This window comes from Borostomias antarcticus (assembly GCF_949987555.1).
Source record: "Borostomias antarcticus genome assembly, chromosome: 4".
NCBI lineage: Eukaryota > Metazoa > Chordata > Actinopteri > Stomiiformes > Stomiidae > Borostomias > Borostomias antarcticus.
Window position 1 is genome coordinate 22,941,036 of NC_140237.1, and position 19,509 is coordinate 22,960,544.

The following is a 19,509-nucleotide window of genomic DNA, read 5'->3' on the forward strand; positions in this document are numbered from 1 at the left end:
GCATGGGCAATAACTTCCTGGTTGTATTCTCGCGGTATAGGGGGGCAGTCTCTCGAGAAGAAAACTCAGGCCCTCCTGGCTCTGCTGCCACCCGTTTCAGCTGTGTGAATTTGGGTACATACAAATGTAATGAAATCGTCAAGTATCCGGTTTGGCTATTGAAATAAATTCATTAAAACTATGCACACAATGAAAGCCTCTGAAACAGCTTATAATATTGCTAATTTCCATGAGTCACAACAACTGGCTCGTGGGTTGGTGACAAAGAGGAGACCATACATGGAATTTAAGAAATAACAAAAATATGTAATAATAAAGAACTGAGCAAAGCAAACAAAAATAAGTGCTCAAGTAGAGAGGGGTCTGTCATTTGACAGGAGACCAACGTCTTTTTTTTTTTACTGGGACACGACACACCTGAAACCCTGTGCCCCATCATCAGCTCTAACAGCCCTCCCAGCCCCACCTACCAGGAAGGGAAACAGGAAAAGGAGAGGCAGGTGTAACCCCTGTCAACCGTGAGTCCTTGTAAACCCTTGTGGAGTGAGGTCGTGATAACGAGTAGATGGTGAAACTCAGTCCCCTGTGCTAACGACCCTTTTGATAGGGATATCTCTCTTGGTTGTTAGCACATCCGACCTGCAAGCGCAAGGAGCTTCACGTCCCTCCCTTGACAATCCCTTGACAAGGATGGAACAAGAATGAAACATAATGCAGACAACAATATTAAAATTACACAGGCAGAGCTGGACCCTCACCACAGCACAATCCTTCCATTCCCCAGCAACCAGGCTCCAATTAAGAGGAGAGAGAGAGAGAGAGAGAGAGAGAGAGAGAGAGAGCTGACACCACAGATCCCAGGCATCCCAACCAACCTCTCAGCCCTGCATTGTCCACCCCACGAACATAGTGAATGTCTAGGTTATACCCCTGGAGAAACAGGCTCCAATGCATGAAGCGTCAATCTGGGCACAGCACAGACCTACAAAAGTGAACAGGACGTGGCCAGTAGCAACCACCGATGAAACCAACCTGACCCCACAGAAAGCTCAAAATGCTGCGTCGCACAAGACCTACACATCATGGGCAGCTTTGTCAGTGAAAGCCGGACACTCAAGCCCGCAGTCGTGCAGCTGCAACACAGCACCCTCCCCCACATGACCGGCATCCATCCACAGCTGAAAAGGCAGATTCAACAGCCACCATCCCTCCCACCCCACCACGTGGACCAGGAGAGCCTGGAGACACTTCGGCCTGTCTCTTTTAGTACAGTACACTGCCAAGTCCTGTGTGTTTCTTTTACTCTTTCCTGCCTGTGCTGTGTGACAACCAAATTTCCCCACCCGGGGATCAATAAAGGCTATCGTATTGTATCGTATCGTAAGGCTGACCCAAGAACAGGCAACAGGGCGAGCGCTTGGTCATCTGTGCCAAAAATCCCATCGCTCAGCTCGATGGTCACAAAGTCGTATCATCCTCACCTGAGAGGATGCCAAACTCTCCTCCACCGACTTCCCAGCCACGTGGAACACATGGCCAAACCCATGAACGTCATCCAACAACTTCACAGGAGGGTCGGCGTGCCTTCCAGTCATCATCAGGCAGTACCTGCTCGAACAGCCCCACCCAGAACAGGACCAGCCCAGAGAGATGGGCACAAACTGAGCTTCCCCAATTCCCAGCAAACCTCCCACCAACCCTAGTCTTCATGTGGCTTTGTGGGGGGTAATTATGCACTGGATACCGGTGGCTTGGCTAAAGCAACCAGCATGCTAGTGACCCTCCAAACCACAGACATGCTCCCGAGACAACTGCTCTAACCACTTTCACCACACAAAAATAACAATTACACCCCATCCGCCCGACATGCCCCAGAAGGAGCACGTTGCTAGCTAACAGGGGGGAAAAGTTAAAGCCCACGGGCAGACCCCCCGTCTACCCCCGCACTGTACCAACCAGAGACAACTAACCAATACCATGCAGCAAGCAGCCGAAAAACCAATGAGCACAACCCCCAAAATAATCCTATGCACACAAAAAAAGCACCCAAACCAAACAAATTCCAAACGAGCACAACCAAAACCCTGCATGTACCATGCAAAGAAAGCACTCAAACTGAAAGACAGAGAACAAAGTATCCAACAAAATAGGTAATTTTGTTGAAATTTGAAGTTTATCTTTTGTGAAAGTTTGTGAATATTATGATCTGTCATCTGGCCATCCTTGATTGTCATTGTTATCCAGTGTATTGTAAGCCCATATGGACTGGGCATTATAAATGGTACACAACACTATTATTTGTAAAATGTATTACACTATATACTATATTAATAAACATATCAATCAATGGAGTGGGTAGAGGAAGCACACAGAGGCTTTATGCCTGAGCCGACTACAGAGAATTGCAGGTTACTGAATGAGACCGAACAGCTTCTCTACAATACATACGATAGGATCAAAGGGGAGAACTTAATGGAGAGGCTGTAGAGAGTGGAGGCAGCGGTGAACAACAGTATGGGGAGGCATGGAGAGTCATTAATGAGATGAGTGGGCGGAACAGGTCAAAGGAGGGACAGTTGCGAGCCACAGCCCTGAGGAGAGGGTGACCTCCTGGTTCACTCACTTCCAGAATCTCCTAGGCCCACACCTGACAGTGGATAGAGCTGAGGAAGAGATACCAGCATTCTGTACAAATCTCAATATTGATGATGGTCCATTTACAGCCAGTGAGTTTGCCAGAGTGAAATCCATGCTGAAGCAGGGAAAAGTGCTAGGCCTGATGGCATTCCCCTAGAGTTCTTTAAGAACTGTGATCTTGATGACATCATCCTGGAGTTTTGCAACCTTGCTCTGACAAAAAACAACCAGCCTGATATGTGGTCTCTCTCTAATATCATCCCAGTGCCTAAATCTGTAGATCTCTCAAAACCAGACAACTACCGTGGCATCAGTCTGACATGTATCATTGCAAACATGTACTGTACATTCACATGATACTGAACTGGATACAGTGTGCTAAAACTTATTTGATTTCTGGTATTTCTTATTTTTGGTTTAAATTAAAGATATCCCTCCCTACTACAATAAGTCAATTTGTGAACTCTTGTGAATTAGATGAGAGTTGCAGCTAATCAATTAATCTGTAATTACAGCCTGGAATATTTTGTAATATAGTAGGTCTATTTCACATTTTGGGGAGTGGAGTAAAGAGGCCTAGGACTGACTTCGGTCACGAAAAAGTCACTTTTCACTTTGCATGTTGTTTGAGTGTCTGCAGAGATTTTCCTAATGTAGTAAGAGCGTATTCACAGTTTTCTCGAGAGAAGCTCCTTGATTTCCATGAGATCAGAGAGTCAGCACTGCTCTCCCTAGTTATATACTATACTAGTTGCAGCCTGTGTGGATCAACATTATATCATGCCATCTATGGATTTGCTAATAAGAGCTTCTTTGTTTTTGTGGATTGCTGTTGGACTAGCAGCTGTGGCCAAAGGTGCCAAATATTGCAACCAATGGGAAGAAAACGAGAGCAATAATATTGTTAAAGTGTTCAAACATGTGTTCTCGAAGGTTTGCTATGAGTTCTATCAGGAGCCCAAGACCTGGAAGGAAGCGCAGGACTCCTGTGAGGAGCGAGGTGGAAAGCTGCTGAAAGTCATGGACTGCGCCACAAAAACTTTCCTTCAGAACATCACCGAGCACAGTAAATTCACCAGGCTCAGCTGGTGGGTGGGGGAGGGGGTTCTAGGGAAGTACCAGAGGCCCCAAATCTGTGAGTACAAAGTTTTGTAAGTTCTTGAAAAAAAGGTGCTAATTATAATCACAAGTGCACAGTGAACCTGTTGTCCCCCACTCATGATGCATGTCGTCACTACAGTTGTTGAATGTGTAAGTGGAGTGGGCTTTTCTAGTTTAGATTTATCTATAGAACCGGCATATAGGCCCATATTTTATTGTTTGGTCTAAAATGTAAAAAGCATTCATTTGAAAGTAAGTAGTCAAGTTAAATATCAGTGATTAAAATAGATCATATAAAAAAAAACTAGGCGATTTTAACTTTCTGTAGGACAAAAAATGACTAACAACAATTAAAAACATTCGAAAAGATCTGCAGTTAACATGTCTATGCATACAGTAGACTACTACTCATAATTGTCAGCTATAGTGTTGCTGTTAAGATTTGCATATTTGCCAATAAGGGTTACTATTAACAAGTTAGCTCCTGCAAAAGTGAAATGTCTGACTGCTCGCACCTTTACCGAAAGGTGCGGTGTAATATTTTTCATTTGTAATTTATGAATATTGCTTCATTCATCCGTGCCTCACGCATATCCTCCTATCGAATCGCAAGCTTTTTTTTACTTGTGCGACCGCTTGCAGCTAAATGAAAGGATTCGGTGTAAAATAATACATTGTGTGTAATCTCTGACCATTGATTTGCTCAGCTGCTGAGCATGCGAGTTGGGCTACAGGAAGTAAGAATCATTTTAATGTTTTTGCCATCATGCGCTGGCTGAGCAACATTCATTGGAAAGAATGGGTGGCCATCTTTCAATGCCATGTCAAGCGTTAGTCATTGGTCTCTAGGCCTGTCTCTAGTGATTGGTTAGGGAAAATTGAATCTCCCTCCCCCATGGAAATCGAGTGGAGGCAATGTCAGACTGAATATCTCAATGGAGTGTAACCAGTTGACAGGTCTGTCTGATATCAGGCTACCTAACCCCAATACTAACCTATGAGAATCCCAACATTTAGAACAAGCACCAAAAGAGCTGCTAAACACCTCAAGCTCTGAACTCGGTGGATTTAGAAAGTAGATGGGCCCGTGAGTAGAGTAGAATAGACTATACTTTTACTGAGACGCGAAGTATAGTTTTTTTTTATGTACAAAGCAAAATGTACAGTACTTGGCAATGGGATACGATACAATACACTTTTATTGTCCCCGTGGGGAAATTTGTCTTGGGCTCAGTGGTGCTGCACACATTCAGTAAACAATAAACAACTAAGGTCAACAACAGAACACAGTAATCATAACAGACAGAACAGACAGACGATAGCAACAATGGGATGTATGAATTGTGGTGAGCGCTCCCAAATGGTGGGCTCTGGTGTGACAGCTGGACGAACAAACACACACACGCACGCACAAACTTAGCATACAGGGGTCAAATGAATACCCCCCCCCCACACACACACAAACACACACATACCTTGATTTCATCGGGTGGTGGACAATAAGGGGTTCTTCGGTTGTCCCTGTGGTAGAAGAACCTCCTGAAGAACCTTTTGGTTCCAGGTATCAAACAAAGCTAGAACCAATGAAAGCTTCCACCAGAGGTTAACCAATGGCAGGCTAAAACCTGTTTTGAGGTAGAAAATACCGTATTTGATCATGTGTATGTTACTATTCACCAGTGTCTTCTGCTGGGATTCGGTTTAACAAGATGTTGTTTCTTGTCTTGAATGCCCTAAATTCTCCCTGTGAGCCGTGTAAATGGAACTGAATTTCTAATGAATTCATAAAGAATTCATAAAGATGAGTAATCTTAATTAATCCATTGCTTCTAGTCTTGTTGTAGCCTATGTGTGTGTGTGTGTGTGTGTGTGTGTGCGTGTGCATGTGTGTGTGTGTGTGTGTGTGTGTGTGTGTGTGTGCGTTTGCATGTGTGTGTGTGTGCAGCGCTTAATTCCTCAGACGATGAGGGGGATGAGAGTCCTCTGTCGCTCTGCACCCACATGGCGCTGCATCCCTTTCAGCTGGTCACCACTAGCAACTGCAGAGTGAGGAGGGGCTACCTCTGCACCCTCGGTACAACATTTTATATCAACTTCATTTTACCATGTTGAAACAATACATTTTAGTTCCCTGCTTTCATTCTCAACAGGCTTCACTAGAATACACAACTTTTATCTTGTTTCACAGATTTGAAATTCGGTAGTAAATTCATGAGGACCAACAATGTAAGTGGCATTGCAAGTATCAGCTTTTATGAGTTATGGTATCATTGGGATATAATAAAGTCAGGTTTTTATGAATTTTCATGGCTGGTTTTGTTCACTTCCACAGAATGGACACCAGAATCAGAATCAGAATCATATAGACAAACGTAAGTTGGTAGTGTGGTGGCAGATCTGATTTGTCATCCCATATAATGAGATAAAAATATAGTTACAACAATCAATGTATAATAACTCCAATTAATTAAACCAAGGGGTTCTCTCTCTCTCTCTCTCTCTCTCTCCATCCTCTTCTCTCTCCCTCTTGAACGCATCTGTCCTCTTGTAGGTTCCACCTGGAGCCAAAGAATTAATGGCATGCAGGCTAATGTAAACAACATTGATCAGTTCCTTCAGGTCAGAGATGTGCTCCGCTGTACTCCGCTGACACGTCGTGCCTTAAAACGCCCCTTAACTGTTGTAAAACCACCATAAACCACGGCCCCGCGGGGCTTATTGCTTAAATATGACGCTGGATGCATACTGTATCATGATTTTAATATCTTTATATGATGCTGGATGCAAACTGTATCATGGCTTTAATATCTTTATATGACGCTGCACGCATACTGTATCATGATTTTAAATATCTCTATACAACGCTGGGACGCATACTGTATCATGATTTGAATATATTTTGTCAGGCTACCAATGCAGAACTGTTGAGGATAGAGCAGACTCCAGGAGAGCCTACATACCAAAGCACGGTAGGTAGCACCTGTGATTGGGCCAGTCAGGAGAGAATCTCAAAAGTGCTTTCTTGATTCCCTGGACCCTCTCAACCTGACTAAATATGCACTGAAAAGGGAGGGTCCAAGATTCCTGCTACTACTGTGTTTTGAGAAAAAGACCAGAAAGACAGAAGGGTACAAGGAATCAGGGAAAGGCTGTTCAGATTCATCGCAGCGTCAGGGAAGAGGACGCGGGTTTTATGTCGGTTTTGCAATTTCTATTTTTTACATTTTAATTGTCATTAATTTCAATTAGTGATTCCCCATTCTTTCTCTCTCTCTCTCTCTCTCTCTCTCTCCCTCTCTCTCTCTCTCTCTCTTTCCTTCAAACACAAACACACACACACACACACACACACACACACAAATGACACAGATCAGTTATACTAATCTTCTCTTGGATGCCGTCGAGAGGCTGGCTCTTCAATATGTGCTGACACCTGAAAATGTGCTGCCTAGCATCACATTCAGCCACATCATCAACTCTACAGGAGCTATCCTGCTCCTCTCCATGAAGAACTGTGACCAGTCATGGACCAAAATACAAGTAGGAATGCTTCTGTCAACTTTAGAGACAGAGTGTGAAATTGTACATCAAAATGTCATGGCTGCCACCATTCTGCTCTCAAAAAAATGTACCACTATTAGGCTACTGTTCACTATAGAAAATTCCCACTCCAGTTGGTACAGGAAAATTAATCCTCATTCCATAACCACAGGACAACACATTTACTGATCAGCTGTTGTGTTCTGCTGTGTGTGTTTACTGTCAACTAGCACAAGGAAGTGTTTGATAACATCTTTGAGGCATATGAGATGATTGCCTTACTGATGGGCGCAGCTACCCAACAGCCCATAGTCATCAGTCACCCAACAGGCAGCATCTACCACAGCAGGTCAGTGGCGCCATGTTTTTTCTGTCTCTCTCGCCGCAGCTTGAGTAGGCATGTGCAGAATAACATGCTTGTTATCGAATTCCTGCTTCATGTGAACACATTTTTGTTATGGTCCATCTCTACACTGCGTGGCACGCCGTCTTCACTCAACTTCTACCACCTCAGCTACAAGGTTGCGTCTCTGAACGAACTGGTTCTGGAGACGGAAGAGGGCGTGTCCATTAGGTTCCCCCCACTATCAGCGCTGCAGTCCCAGCTGGGAAACCTGTCTGTGATCAATACCCAGGTGTGTGTGACCGGTGTGTGTGTGTGTGTGTGTGTGTGTGCAGTGCTGACATAGCTCACACGCTGACCTCCAGTGTGGGTGGGGCACTGTGGTTGCTCGACTGCTGGGCTCAGTATTTCAAAATATTTCATCCAGATTTTGTAATCCCTTTTTTTTTGCTATCCCAGATCAAATTGATCTTGTAGGTTTTTACATGTTTTTTCAAAGAATTTCCAGATACAGTAGGATCATTCTGATCCAGATACCACAAGATCAGGATTACAGAATCTAGTAGTGGACAGGCCTCATTTGGTCAAAGTAATACAATGACACAGACATGTGAAAATGTTGGGAAGTGTAGTCAATTCCTAGTCAATTAGCTACATTAGTGCACAATACATAGGACAGAATTGCATCATTTGTGGCTGGTCATAACCATCTGTCTGGTCTAACTATTCTACCTATCAAAGGCACATTTCGGTAAAAAATGTGGACAAAATGTGGACAAATATCTTGAATTAAGCCTAAAACAGACCATGACAAAACAATATCCGTTCTGCCTCTAGTAATGCAGCTAAAAGAATATGAATAATATGCTGATTTACACTTCCCAACTTTTTCACATGTCTGTGTCAATGAAATGTTGTTGTATGACCAACGGAGGCCTATCCAAAGACTGCAATCTAGATTCTGTAATCCTGATCTGGTGGTATCTGGATCAGAATTATCATATCTGGAAAACCAGGACAAAACCTACAAGATCAATTTGATCTGGGATAGCAAAAAATGGATTACAAAATCTGGATCATTCTGATCCTGATTAAATGTTTTGAAATACTGGGCCCAGGAGACTCCAGAAGGGGCCCGCCCTGGAGTTCTGCTTAGGCTCCGCCCCTTCACCTAGGACTGGCTTTGTGTGTGTACCATATGTGCGTGTGTGAGTTTATGTACATTTCATATGAGTTCATATGTGTTTTTCAGCTAGCCACCTTCTCAGAAAACCTCTATTTAACCGATGAACCCATCACAGGAACCTTATGCCGCTTAGTCCTGTTTAATCACAAGTCAGAGCTCCATCTGGCCAACTTGACTGAGAGGTTTGAGGTACAGCCTGACCAGGATTGAATATCTTGAATACCACATCTTCTAACTCCATGCTCCCTTTGCCTGTTTACAACCTTTAGAGGAATTCCACATTTACCCAATACCCCCCACCTTTCCACTCCTTCTTTTGATAGCGAAATTGAATAGTCCAACATTCTCTGTAGTTATCCCAGATGACAAGCGGATGTTTAATAATTCTGGGCCATATATGGGCCGGAACTAAGCCACAAGGGCCAGATCTGGCCTGTATATGGCCCAGATCCGCTTGCTATCTGGGATATCATTAAAAACATACACATTCCTTAGGTCCCTTACACACTTTTGGACTTTTAATGTTTTTGTTGTCTAGGATTAGGCTTAGTGTTTCAGGGAAATTGTTTTTTTTAGCTCACCTAAAGATTAGCTAGGATCTTTCCCTTTTTCAATGGATGTCTACCCGTCCAGTAACACTGTACTTAACGCAAACCCAACTGCTTTATCTACCTCCTGTGTCTCCAGATTAACCTGCCCCGTTCAAACACTTCTGTCTCCAACACAACTCTGTCATTGATGGACGGCAGTGCAGCCGTAATCTCCTTCAACATGTCGGACCCTAACCAAACGGTAGTCTTAAATGTGGAGCCCAACAAGAACATATCACTGTTGCTGCTGTTGGCCCCTGACTCCCCTCCAAACCACACACACTACAGTCACATGACCATCCTGCAAAACACAGGTAACACACATTTCTAATGATTAGATGACATTAAATTACTTATTGTCCTTTGCAGTAAATTTGTAGCCACGTCTGCCTCACATGAAACACAAACACGTACAGTATACCCAGAATGAATACAGCACTGTTCTGTAACACATGACATAACCATAGCCATTCAATTGTGTAATCCATGTTGACACAGCAGTGTGCCTTCAGCAGGGTATCGCTGGCTGATCACACCTGAGATGATGGAAGGGAGGACAGGGCTCTGGCACATCAACGCCAGCCTCTACAACGCCACCTGGAGTCCAGGCTTGGACCTGCAGGTCACCATCTTCACCAGCAAGTGCGTGTACTGGGACGCAGGCATTAACAGCTGGAGCATCGCAGGCTGCTGGGTGAGGATGTTCTTCAGAGGGGTGACTTTCTTGAGTAGAAGGGGCAACTCTCAACCCAGATTACAGTTTTTGCCCAGTCCTTTCACATTTTCAAGGTCATTGGTGTTAACAAAGCTTGACTTAAATTGGCAGAGAGTGTGCCACAAATAATCATTTGATTGATATGAAGGCAACAGTAGAAGTACTATAGATGCTGCATTTGACTATGGAAGTGTTTTTTGTTTTTTTTTGCTCTATGACCCCTGTGGTGCTATATGAAATTATTGATGATGTTAAGGGTTAGGGTTAGGGTTAGGGTTAGTCAGTTTCACACATTTGATTACATATGTATATACTTTCTATATAATACATAACACATTGTTTCCCTTTATACTTTCTTTTTTATACTTTTTTTTAACCTCTCTATATTGCTTAGTGTGTGCACAATCTATGAGCTAACGGAAGATTCAAGAGATTCCAGATTCCTTTTATTCGTCACGTAGTGTACGGTGTAGTCACAGTGAAATGTTGCTGCCGGCTCCAAGATTATACTACAGATAAACTCTAATACTCAGTTACAAATTACAAATGTACAAGTTACACATTTACAAGTTACAAATTTACAATTTAAAAAAATTACAAATTTACAAATTAACACAAAACACAGTTTTGTGAGTACGGAAGAACATTTCACTACTCGTTCACTACTACCTGTATGATGTAGTCTGTAACAAATGAAGCTGACTAACACCTCTGTGTTTGTCTCAGGTGGGAGAGAAGAGCAGACCGGAGGTCACCCAGTGCCTGTGTAACCACCTGACCTTCTTCGGCAGCAACTTCTTTGTGATGCCCAATTACATAGACCTGAGCCGCACCGCAGAGCTCTTCTCCACCGCCAACAACAACTACGTGGTGCTGGCGCTGCTGTCAGCCTTCTTCGGCCTCTACCTACTCATCCTGCTCTGGGCCTGTTACTCTGACAAAAAGGCCTGGTCCAGGGTAAAGGCTCAGCACTGCACAGAGACTGTAGAACTTACACTTCACTCTCTTTATCTAAGACTCTCTCTCTCTCTCTCTCTCTCTCTCTCTCTCTCTCTCTCTCTCTCTTTCTCTCTCTCACACACACACACACACACACACACACACACACACACACACACTTGTGTTGTTGTGCTGTGTTGTTCTCAGAGGAAGATGACCCTACTGGAAGACAGTCACCCATGTGCCCGCTACAACTACTTACTGAGAGTGCAGACTGGCAAGCGGAAACAAGCAGGCACCTCTGCCAAGGTACAGTCTTTTTACTCTTTGAACACTTTTCACATTTCACTGATCAATTGATTGATTGGTTGATTGATTGGTTGATTGGTTGGTTGGTTGGTTGATTGGTTGATTGGTTGATTGGTTGATTGGTTGATTGGTTGATTGGTTGATTAATTGATTGGTTGATTGATTGATTGATTGATTGATTGATTGATTGATTGATTGATTGATTGATTGATTGATTGATTGATTGATTGATTGATTGATTGATTGATTGATTGATTGATTGATCACACTGACAGGTTATGGTGAAGTTGAAAGGCTCGGAGGGGGAGAGTGAGGCTCATCAGCTGACAGATCCAGACAAGCCAGCAGTGTTGGAGCGTGGGGCGGTTGACGTGTTCCTCCTGGCCACTCCCTTCCCCCTAGGGGAGCTGCAGGGCCTCCGCCTCTGGCATGACAACAGAGGCGAACACCCCTCCTGGTACAGTATGTCTGTACACAGCAAGTCTTAAGTACAGGCTCCCTGGTATCTCTGGATCAGACCAGGTCCAGCCTGGCTTATTGCTGATGGGCGTATACAGCTGTTCTTTTGATAGTTCTGGACAAATTGCAATGGACAACAGCAGACAATTAGCCTAGATGTCCCTTTTATGATCTAACGTCAATGTCACCCGTGCACAATGCATCAACAATCCCTAGCCTACACAGCTGAGAGTTCTGTCAATGGCTCTGACAACAAGAGCTCTCTGTCATGGAAATAAGGACATTATTTTTCCCTCCTCGAGATCAAGGACAAAAATATACTGGTATAGTGTAAGTGTAATCTATGTGTAGGTGCCCCTACAACAACTAGGGTAGGGGTGTACCCAAATCCCAATACGTCATTCAGGAAAGCAGTCAATGCGATGGAAACTGATATTTTTCCAACCCTTGTTCCTCGTTATTGTTTGGGAAGATACAAATGAGCAGTCACCTCTGATCTTAAACAGCTGTGTTGCAGCAAGATGCTTGCACAAACCAGCGAACTGATTCCTCTAATCTCTAATCTCTACAAACGGACGCATGGGTTATCAAACCACAGAGCCACAGAGTGTCCAGAGAGTAGGCTATTGGTGTAAACCTGGTCATGCCCATCAGCGCAATAAGTAAGCAACAATGTTCAGGGGGGAAAGTGTTTCAAGTCCCTCCATTTCAAGTCAAGTCAAGTAATTCTATTTTATCCCTGTATTTATTATCATTTTATAAGATTTTGACTGTATCGGCTGATCAGGACAGAGGAGCATTGCAGTGTTATCGGTTGTAAGGTTTGCCTCTCTCATCCGGTATCTGAGAGTGATGTCGTCACGTCATATTGTGTCATGCCATGTCATCAGGTATGTGGACAAGGTGACGGTGCAGGACCTGCAGACTCACCAGGTGTGTCACTTCCTGTGCTCTTCCTGGTTGAGCGAGGACAAGGGGAAAGGCCTGACCAAGAAGACCTTCAGCCCAGCCAAGAAAAATGAGATTACCAGCTTCAGGTGAAAGGAGGAGGAGAACAGACAGTTTAATTACTGATCACACTCAATAGAAGAATGTACATCACAATACTATACAATACAGTCTTTTTCCCCAACCCCTGACTGCTTCTGAATTCTGTCCTATCCTCTCCCTGACACCAACTCCCCCCTTCCTCCTCCCTCCTCTGCTCCCTACCCCATCCTCCCCCTTCCAGGAACATCTTCCAGAGCAGGACGTCGACGGGGTTCAGGGACGAGCACATTTGGGTGTCCGTGGTGGACCCCCCATGGCGTAGCCCCTTCACCCGCGCCCAGAGGGTCTCCTGCTGCATGTGCCTGCTGCTCTGCACCATGGCCATCAACATCGCCTTCTGGAACCTTCCCCACGACAATGACCTCCCTGTTATCGTAAAGATTGGTGAGACAACTATGACCCTTTGCAGTTCCGTGGAGGTATTCTCAGAGTCCATTTTGCCTCCGGAATTGAGTGATTCAGTCTCAATTACCCCTTCTCTTACCGGTTTATTACAATGTTGAACTGTGAGCTGTTTTGAGATGGAGGACAGATGCAAAAGGTGCTGTTTGAATGTAATTGTGAAGGAGAAGAGGATGCAGCTGTCTGTGTCTGTCAGGGTGAGGCCAAGCACTACTAGAAGCAACGTTCAGGTTTTATGCTCCACATATCTGGAACAAACTTCCAGAAAACTGCAGGTATGCTGCAACTCTTAGTTCTTTTAAATCAAGACTGAAGACTTTTCTTTTTGCTGCTGCTTTTTATTACATCAAATAATTATTTATTCATACACTGCACTGTAACGTTTATTCCTGTATTTTATTTTTCCTGCATTTTGTTTTAAATGGCATTTTTTGGCATTTTGTTTTATATGACCTTTTATGTGTTGCACTTTGTCTTGATGCTTTTAATGTCTCATGTAAATTGAATTGTCTTGTTGCTGAAATGTGCTATACAAATAAACTTGCCTGCCTTGCCTTGCCTTGCCTTGCCTTGCCTTGCCTTGCCTTGCCTTGCCTTGCCTTGCCTTGCCTTGCCTTGCCTTGCCTTGCCTTGCCTTGCCTTGCCTTGCCTTGCCTTGCCTTGCCTTGCCTTGCCTTGCCTTGCCTTGCCTTGCCTTGCCTTGCCTTGCCTTGCCTTGCCTTGCCTTGCCTTGCCTTGCCTTGCCTTGCCTTGCCTTGCCTTGCCTTGCCTTGCCTTGCCTTGCCTTGCCTTGCCTTGCCTTGCCTACTCTGCTCCCTGCTCTGCATCCTGTCCTCCCCTTCTCCTCTCCTCTGCTCTCAGAGCTCCTCTGCTCTCAAGCTCCAGCAATGAAGTGATGGCTTCAGTTCACCCCCAAGAGACTGCACAGATCGAACAATATCCATCATCTAACCTGGGAGGAACACACAAACACTCCCATAACTGTTTTCTTACTGTGTGTGTCTGTATATGGTGTGTGTGTGTGTGTGTGTGTGTGTGTGTGTGTGTGTGTGTGTGTGTGTGTGTGTGTGGTGTGTGTGTGTGTGTGTGTGTGTGTGTGTGTGTGCGCGTGTGTGTGTGTGTGTGTGTGTGCCGCGGTAGGTCCTCTGGAAATCACCTGGCAGCAGATCATGGTGGCTGTGGAGAGCGGCCTCCTCATGTTCCCCATCAACATCCTCATCATCACCATCTTCCGCAGCATCCGGCCTCGCCTCGCCAAGACTTACAGGAAGGAGACGCGCACACGCACCCTTAAACCCTGTGCGGTTACCATACCAACCATTCTCAAGGTACCCCCCCAGTCAGCAGCTTCATCCAACCTTCAAAAATCTGTTGTCAGTATATTTCTCTTCAAGTTTAAGGCTTGTCGTGTCCTGTCTTGTCCTGTCCTGTCCTGTCCTGTCCTGTCCTGTCCTGTCCTGTCCTGTCCTGTCCTGTCCTCTCCTCTCCTCTCCTCTCCTGTCTTGTCCTGTCCTCTTCTCTCCTATCTTTTCCTGTCCTCTCCTCTCCTGTATTGTCCTGTCCTCTCCTGTCTTGTCTTGTCCTGTCCTGTCCTGTCCTGTCCTGTCCTGTCCTGTCCTGTCCTGTCCTGTCCTGTCCTGTCCTGTCCTGTCCTGTCCTGTCCTGTCCTGTCCTGTCCTGTCCTGTCCTGTCTTGTCCTGTCCTGTCCTGTCTTCTCCTGGCCTGTCTTCTCCTGACCTGTCCTGTTTTGTCTTGTCCTGTCCTGTCCAGCCCTCTCCTGTTCTGTCCTGTCTTGTCCTGTCCTGTCCTGTCCTGTCCTGTCCTGTCCTGTCCTGTCCTGTCCTGTCCTGTCCTGTCCTGTCCTGTCCTGTCCTGTCCTGTCCTGTCCTGTCCTGTCCTGTCCTGTCTTGTCTTGTCTTGTCCAGACCTGTCCTCTCCTCTCTTGTCCTATTCTATCCTGTCATGTCCTCTTCTGTCCTGTGTCGTGGAATTTGTGTGACAGTATTGTTCAGGAGAGAATTCAATGCCAACGTTCTAAGCACGGAAGCAGCACAGTAGCCACATATAATAGATACAAACACTGCAATGTGAGAAATGCCGGCCCCAGTCAAAGAAAGCAACCTTGGTGTCTGAGTTACTTCCTGGCCCTCGTCTTGTTTCGTCATATTGATCCTGTGTCTCCTTCGTAGGACACAGAGGAGCTGGTGAGTTTGCTCAGCAGGAGCCAGAGGAACAAGACCCCAGAGCTGAAGGAAAGGCTACAGTCGGGCTTTGATCTGTGCCTGGCCTTGGATAGCATCCATAACATCATCCAGGTTATGCAAGGTGCTTCAACAACACAGTGCAACATGCATACCATTTATGAAAATGTCCAAATAGTGCAGCATATGTGACTCATTCCACCCCAGGTCCTTCCTTTGTCTATTTTAAATCTGTGTTTTTATGATTTATGTTTTTATCTGTCTTTTTTTATGGAAAGCACTATGTGCTACATTAATTTGTATGAATGATGCTATATAAATAAAATGACATTGGCATCGACATTCTTTGAAAATGTACCACTGTCCGAATGAGTGATACTGTAAATGTCTAGTGAGGCAGTACTGTTGTTGGTCCAAGATATTCTACCCTTTCTTGCAGCTTTGGGGTCAATTAATTTTATTCTGGCCAGGGAGCAAGACATTTAAAACGAATTCCAATCAAATAGTTGCAAGAAAGGCATATTTTGTATTAATTTATTGAAAATACAAAGCTTTGTCATGCATAACAGTATCCAACAGTCTCTGCTTCAAATCTCCTAACCACTTCCTGAGTTGACTGAACTGAAGTTGAACCAGACGCTGGATCTTGATCTCCACACTGGGTCCTGCTCTTTCTCTTGGCCCTGTGTGTAGGAGAGAGTGACAGTGACCCCCACTGGGTGTTCTGTAGCCAGTTCGTCCTGTCCTGCCTGCACCACCTGTCCTCTTCCCTGGAGAGATTGGACCCCAAAACCTTCTCCAGCACGGAGGAGCACCAGCAAGTCCTCGGCACCACCGACCTGCTCCTGAAGAAGGCTGAGATGGTCCATGCCAGCCACCTCACAGCTTACTGGTAAGAGGCCTGGGTTGGCTTCAAGTAGAATTTGGATAAGAATCAAGATTTGTGGGGGCTTAAATATTATCTGTCTGTTTATACTTCCGATCCTTCAGTTGATCACTTGGAGGTACCTTGGAATTCCAGCCATGTTATATTATTATATTATATTTAATCTATTATGTATATATCTATGTATATTCTTTATTCTGCTGTACTTTTTCCCCACTGCTGCTGTACTTTTCCACTGCTGAAACATCCAATTTCCCCCATGGAGATTATTAAAGTATCTATCTATCTATCTATCTATCTATCTATCTATCTATCTATCTATCTATCTATCTATCTATCTATCTATCTATCTCTCTCTCACACACACACACACACACACACACACACACACACACACACACACACATACTCTATCTATCTATCTATCTATCTATCTATCTATCTATCTATCTATCTATCTATCTCACACACACACACACACACACACACACACACACACACACACACACACATACTCTATCTATCTATCTATCTATCTATCTATCTATCTATCTATCTATCTATCCATTGTGATCACCTCACAACCGCCTCTCCTCTCCTCCTCCAGTCCTCCCCCGGTCTGTAAGCGTACCAGGGGCTCCGGCTGCTGGCTGCCTTGGTGGTTCGTCTTCCTGGGCTGGTCCCTGCTTCTGTCCATCAGCGGCGTGTCCACCTTCTTCACCCTGCTCTATGGCTTTCAGTACGGCAGGGAGAAGTCTATCCAGTGGGTCATCTCCCTCGGCCTGTCGCTCTTCCAAAGCATCTTCATCCTGCAGCCCCTCAAGGTGAGAGGAGGACAGTGGAGATTGTTGTTTGTATACTTACTTAATCCTCTTCGTCCCTTGAGGAACATAAGGCTGCGACTATTTGCTTCCATCTGGTCCTGTCCTGTGCAGCATGTTGTGCTTCGCCCCAAGTTAGGTTAACCGTTTTCAGTTCCGAGGTCACAGTTCTGCGCCAGGTTGTTTTTGGCCTCCCTTGTTTCCTCTTTCCAGGTGGAGTCCATCTCAAGGCTACTTTGGGAATACAGTGTTATTTGTACAGCGTGACTGATTTCTGCAGAGCGCAGTCTTTGACTGTGTGAGCAGCAGTGGGAAGCGTCAAGGGAAACCTGCCTCAAGTTCCTTGAGGATGGTCTTGCTCGTCTACATTTGCTGTTTCAGGAGCGGTAGGAAGTTTACCCTCCTTTTGTCTTCTTTGACATCTGACCCCTGGTGTTGCCCCTAGGTCATTGGCTTGGCTGTCATCTTTGCCCTGCTCCTCAGGCCAGTGACGGTGGAGGAGAATGAAGAGATTGAGCTCCTGCTGGCTGGTAAGACCTATACTGCAGCTAAAAAACTACCAGCAGATTTCCCCAAAAATATTAGCATCAGTAGTAGTTTGTTGTTTGTGTCTGCTGCTGCACTCTAATCAGTCCCTTAGCAGCACCACATCTTCTCTGAGGGAAGGGGGACAGAACAGTGAAACTCCAGTTTGCTTCCCGACAGTGTTGTCTTCTCTGTCTTACAGAACAACAGGAGAGGCGTGAAGAGTATTCTGGCGCACAGATGCACTGAGGCTGAGATTGAGGCGATGGCTGAGCGGACTCCCAGGGCAGTAGGGGGACATGCTGTCTCCTGAGTTGCTCCAGTGGACTTTCCCTCCCGATGCCTTTTTGTAGACTTCATTCGATATAGATTCTTAACCTAGATCCTATTCCTACTGCATGGGTGGATAATGGTAATTGACAATATGTACTATATGTGTATGTAGAAATTCCTTGATGAAACGGCAATGTCAATCATGCAAGTAAGAATGTTTTCGTTTTGATGTGTAAACTTTTAGAGGGAGATTTGTTCTGTCATAGAGATTTATTCTGTCATACATATTTATTCAAATTGGTTTTTAATATGTACATTTACTGTTCCCATCTGTGTTATCACATTTGTTGTTTAAAGGTGCAGTGTGTGATTTTTGGCGGTTGCAGATTGCAACCAACTGAATACAATTATGTGGTGCAACATGGCGGCCTCCGTGGAAGGATCCGCTCCCTATGTAGATAGAAAGGGCTCGTTCTAAGGTAATTAAAAAAAGAATGATTCTTATTTTCATGAGATTATACACTAATTAAAACATACTTATGAATATTATATTCAATTTCTGCCAAGTCTACACACAATTCTGCCACAAAATTCTACACACTGCACCTTTAAATTGTGGACATTGAATAAACCTTTCATTTCAAAAGTTGTTTTTCTATCTAAATAACCTCGTAGTCGGCCTATACTGTAACATATGATTATTTGTTTCTAATGAGAGACATACATTTCATGCCCAGCAACACAATCAGTGTTCCAGACAGAAGATGAGTCAGTTTGTGCTCTGTGGGTAATGAAGCAAGTGTTTCTTCTGCCCAAGTGAGTGGACACCACTGTGGACAACTGTTTGCTACGTTGTCTCAGTAGGCCTACAGTATGCATACAGAGCCTTGCATCACATTACCCAGTCACAGTCATCCTGTCACAGTTAACCCTGCCACCAGTTCACCTTGTCACCCTGCCCCAGTCTCAGAAGGGAGCTGGAATCTGCCTGGCTTCCCGCGAGAGAGAAGAGGCATGTAGGACTTGTCACTACAGCTTATCTTCCTCTATAGACACACAGCAAAACCATGTGTGACTCAACCATCGCTATCTTTGTGGTTCATCTGCTTTCTCAGTCACTCTCTGTACGACTGGGCTACACGCACATATCATTATCTTTCATTTCAACCAGTTTGCTGGTTTAAATGTCAGTTTGCTTACTGTACTTGATATTTCCTCTATTTATGTTTTACCATTTGGTCTGTCCTCTGTTACCTTGGAGATGGCTGTGTTGCCATGGTGGCATGTGAGATAGACAGAGGAGGAGGGCTGAATGAGGAGGATGCGTCAGAGGGCAGAGAAGCCTTGGTTATACTCCCAAGCAGACGCGAACATGGACACGAAGTTTAGAGACAGCCTTACTGCCTATCACTGATGGATAGTATCATCATTCCATGTTGCAGCGCTGCCTCCTAGTGGTGGGACCCTGTACTGTATTTCTGATGTATAGATTGCACACACAACTAATGCCTCCCTGCACCACTATGAACATA